The sequence below is a fragment of the Lepus europaeus genome, chromosome 8, assembly GCF_033115175.1.
Source record: "Lepus europaeus isolate LE1 chromosome 8, mLepTim1.pri, whole genome shotgun sequence".
Taxonomy (NCBI): Eukaryota; Metazoa; Chordata; class Mammalia; order Lagomorpha; family Leporidae; genus Lepus; species Lepus europaeus.
The window spans coordinates 41,485,762-41,490,905 of NC_084834.1; the positions used below are offsets into that span (position 1 = coordinate 41,485,762).

Below are 5,144 nucleotides of genomic sequence, written 5' to 3' on the forward strand. Positions count from 1 at the left end.
CACTGCACTCCTGGCCACAGCAGAGAGCTGGCCTGGAAGAGGGGCAACCGGGACAGAATCCAGTGCCCCGACTGGGACTAGAACCCAGTGTGCCAGTGCCGCAAGGCGGAGGATTAGCCTTTAAGCCACGGCGCCGGCCGAGAATAGGTTTTTTATAAGACCAGTCTGAGAAGGTGTAATGATTCTCTGGTATATGTGGTGGGAGTTTACTTCTATCATATCTATATGATACCAAATGTGATTTTGTGAGGTGAGCATTTGGTGCAATGGTTAAAACACTTCTTGGGTTATCCACATTCCGTGTTGAGTGCTTGGGTTGGAGTTTCAACTCCACTTCTGATTCCAGCTTCCTGGTAATGTGTATACTGAGAGGAAGTAGGTGATGGCTCACTTACTTGAGTCTCTGCCATCTATGTAGGGAACAGGTTGTAGTCCTGGCCTATGGCTCAACCTCAGCTATTGTGGATATTTGAAGAATTAAACAGTGGACAAAGGAACTCTGTTCTCTGTCTCTGTCTCTGTCTCTTTCTATCTCTCTGTCTCTCTCTCTCTCTCTCTCTCTCTCTCATTTATCTATCTATCTAACCCTATCTGTCATCTATGTCAGATAAATAAATGCTTTAAATTGATTTTGGGAGCAAGTGTTTTGTGTAACATTTAAAACATTGCTTTAAATACTCACATCCCATATCTATGGGGCTGGTTCAAGTTATGAATTCACTCCATCAGATTCAATTTCCTGTTAATATGCATCCTGAAAGGCAGCAGGTGATGATTCAAATGAGAGACCTAGCTGGAGTTCCTGGCCCCTGGCTTTGGTCTAACTTGGTCTTGGTTGTTGTGGGAATTTGGGGAGTGATCTGGCAGAAAGATGATCTCTCTCTCTCTCTCTCTCTCTCTCTCTCTCCCCCTCCCCCCACCTACCCTCCTCCTAATCTTTCTCTGCTCTTTTAAGTATACAGAGTTTGAGCCAATTGTGAAGTTCACACAACTATGAAGTAACAGGGATCATTTTAAATCCAGAGCTGCCAGGCACCAAAAAGCTTTTCTTTCATTTGTGAGTACAAAATATTGCCAAAAAATGTGTTGTTTAGAGAGTTGTTTAAGTATGGCCAATGTTCTTTGGCATGCCAACATTACTTGGGACAAAGTGTCTGATATTGCTCTTGGAAAACTCTATGCTCTTCAGATGTGAATTTCCCATTTGGTAATAAGTGTTTCTCAAAAAATTTCAAACAGGGATTTTGGAGCATATGTATTTCAATTAGTGTAAGCCACTAAGATACTCACTATATATATATATGTACATATATATATATATATAGATAGATAGATAGATAGATGAGGATAAATATCCCCAGAGACAGTGTCAAATATTTGTAAAAGAATTAATGTTTCTGGAAGTTGTTCATGAAAAGCCAATGTCATTCAATTATAAATATAGGACAATGGTTGAGTCAGTTTTATTTGATTATACATATTCTCACTCAACTCTAGTAAAACATTTTTAAATAACAAAAGATCCTAAATTTTGAAAAGGAAGCTGGGGAGTTACAATTCTACAGCAAGCAGAGGGAGTGGTACCAGACTAATCAATAAGCTAAGACTTCCAGTATCTAAAATTTTACATCTCACATTACACTCTTCCTTGCCTTTACATCAGGTTTAGGCAACTTCTATTTGTAAGACATCTCCTACTTTTCCCTCCCACAGCTCTTCTCACATTCCAGCCCACTGTTTATCTCACCTGTTCTGTATTATGAAAGTGACTTTCTTCCTACTACATGTTTCCACAGTTAAAAGTGAACATTCTCACTTCATTCACCCACCTCCACCGATATTTATTTGTTTTCCTTGCTGACTACTTTGTTCCATAACTCTCCCCTCAAACATCTGATTTATTTTAACATTTTGAGCCAATTCAAAACATCAGGGAATTGTGCACATTTCAGGGTGACCCTACATTGTGCTTAATAATAAACTTCAATTATAAGTTAGATATGATAATATGATGTGTCAATAATTATAAAATGCGTGATCTGTATTTGTTGTAACCTTTGTAATTTGCTTATGTAAAATGAAGTTTAAATCATTCATCTTGGTGTTTACCTATGACTGTAAATCGGCTTGTTTTGATTGTAAAGAAAATCACATGAGATAATCTAGAGGTAACTTTTTGTAAAATGTGTAATTCTGTGTGGCATTATTAATAATATTAAATGCTCCATCAGATATTTTTGTGTGCGAAACCAGCACACAATTAATAGTGACTTTTTTTAATTGTACAAGTGTTTTGACATCTGACATTCCCACACATGTATTTTTTCTTAAAATTACATGAAAACACAGGTTTTATGGGTTTAATAAGTTTACCCCTTCAGTTCCTATTTGCAGCACCCAATGCGCTTCTGAGATAGCAGACCCAGCAGTGGCCAAGAGTACATTTCCACCCTCCAGAGTTGAAAAATTCAGGTTTTCTGAGCATCCTGTGTTGTAGTGGCACTTGTCCAGAACCCATAGCTGGGAAGCTTTAAATGTACCAGCAAAAACAGCTTTGTGCCTTTCAGGGGAAGAAAGAAAACTACTCCTCAAAACCCAACAGATCTGGCTGTAAGGTCTTTCCTCCTCCTGCCTCCATTCTCTTCAGGCTCATTATTTATTTACTTGTTTGTTTGTTTTTCAGTGGAGCAAGGGGCCGACGCTGAGGGGCCGATGATGAGGGGCCAACACTGTGGCATAGCAGGTATAGCTGCTGCCTGCAGTGCCGGCATCAGGTATGGGCACCAGTTCAAGTTCCAGCTGCTTCACTTCCGACACAGCTCTCTGCTATGGCCTGGGAAAGCAGTGGAGGATGGCTCAAGTCCTTGGGCCCTGCACCCACATGAGAGACCTGGAAGAAGCTCCTGGCTCCTGGCTCCTGGCTTCGGATCGGCACAGCTCTGGCCATAATTGGGGAGTGAACCAGCAGATGGAAGACCTCTCTCTCTCTTACTCTGCCTCTCCTTCTCTCTCTGTGTATCTGACTTTCAAATAAATAAATAAATCTCAAAAAAATAAAGAAAACTAAGCTGAGCTATAAGAAAAAAGACAGTGACGGCTATAAAGGGAGTGACCAGGAGCAAACAAGATTCTACATGCAATGTATGTGCTACACAGAAAAACAACAAAAACAACAAATGCACAAAACACAAAAGCTAGAATTACAAAACCCATTCATCCAAGCATGGTAGAAGGTGGAAGGAGAGATAGGAGGGCCAATGGCAGAGAGAGAGAACAAAGTATTCAAATCAGCCCAGGCACAGGGGCTGGCAAACGCTAGAAAATAGCTGCAGAAAAACCTGTGGTCCTCTCAGACTCACGGAGGTGTTAAAAACCCATACACTGGTGTCAAGAAGATTCTGCTTTACGTGCACCAGAGGCCAAAACTCCAATTCCTCAGAGAGAAGGGCATACACAGAGGGCCCTTGGCAGAGTGGGTCCTGCCTTCCCCCATTGGGGAGGTGATCAGAAAAAGGGCTGCCTCAGCCTCCTTCCAATCGCACCTATCCCTTTGATGTAAGGTGACTCAGTGGACTGTGGCAGGATACAGGTGTGGTGATGGGAACTTCTCTGCAGAGGTTGAGCTGCTCAAGGCAGACTGTAGGTAGACTGTCTTGTAGAAGAGTCTGTTGCTTAAGAAGACCACCAAGGAGAACAGATGCAACTGGAAATATATGCTTTTCCAGGGGTTTTTGCTTCTTTAGTGCTGATAATGAAGAAAGGAAATAGGACAGAGAACTGCACTGCTGTGAGAAAAGCCAAGGGTAAACCAAATCCAAAGTAGTGAGGCCAGTTCCTTTCTGTATTTGACAACCACTGGTGCATCTCAATTCACTTGCTGAACCAATGATATTCAAAGCAGTACAGGGAGTAGAGAAGAGACATATGCAGACTAACCAGGTGACTGACAAGATGGATGGGAAAGAGACTCACAAACATCCCCTGGATGAAGCAAAGATCCTGCAGCAAAAGGTCGAAGAGTATGTCAGCAATGATTTTGCTCACACTAGGGAAAGAGTGAGGCTTCCTTCCTGATACCTCAAATGCCAGGTCAGCTATATCCTGAAACCAAGTGGCACTCACAACTTTGCTAAGAACGAACAGGGAGAGCACCCAAAGAGCACTGAAAATTGATGTGAGGAAGAATTCTAGCCTTGACCAAGCATTTCCATGTAGTGATGGATCACCAATGATGCGGGCTGTTACTGACTGAAGCACAGGAATAAACATTCAATAAAACAAGAGGGGACTGAACTAGACTACTCCGCTATTCCAAGTGCAACACTGGAAAATTCTGCTAACAATACATGGCTCACTCTCTTGCTTCCGTTCTGTAGTTCTGTACTGGGGGCTCTCCTCTGCCAGGACACTGCTTTCCCTTCTTCGACATTCTTCTTTCTTTTGCTGGATTCAATTATCTAGCCTTGAGATGGTACAGAAACCCTGATGGAGTCTTTGGTACCCTTGGCAAGGTTCTGGAGAAAAGTGTTGATGCTGTCCAACATCTCTTCACCACTCTATCCACTACACAGAAGAGACAGAATTGTCCCCAAAATCTCTCATCATGAAGAACCTCACACCCCGGCTGTCCCGGCTCTGCCAGGTACCCTCGCCCACCGCGGGCCGCTCTGCTCCTCCAAGCCCAGTGCCTGCCCCACCGAGGAGCTCCCAGAGTCTGGGCCACTGACTCTGCACTGGGCATCTCCATCAGTTTGTATAAATGAAAAATAGTTCTCTGAATACAAAGAATTCTCAGAAGAAAATTAGTGTGAGTCTCAGCATTGTTGTGGATTTCTTTGTTCTGAGAAGCCTCCTCTATTTTTTTTTTTTTTTTTGGACAGGCAGAGTGGACAGTGAGAGAGAGAGACAGAAAGGTCTTCCTTTGCCGTTGGTTCACCCTCCAATGGCCGCTGCAGCTGGCACGTTGCGGCCAGCGCACCATGCTGATCCGAAGCCAGGAGCCAGGAGCTTCTCCTGGTCTCCCACGTGGGTGCAGGGCCTAAGGACTTGGGCCATCCTCCACTGCACTCCCGGGCCACAGCAGAGAGCTGGCCTGGAAGAGGGGCAACCGGGACAGAATCCGGCGCTCCGCCTCCTCTATTTTT

General features: G+C 43.5%; 1 pseudogene; it reads right to left on the bottom strand.

The window, feature by feature from the left end:
* Positions 1–3,672: 3,672 nt before the first annotated feature.
* LOC133765521 (etoposide-induced protein 2.4-like) lies at positions 3,673–4,544 on the bottom strand (annotated as a pseudogene).
* Positions 4,545–5,144: the final 600 nt, after the last annotated feature.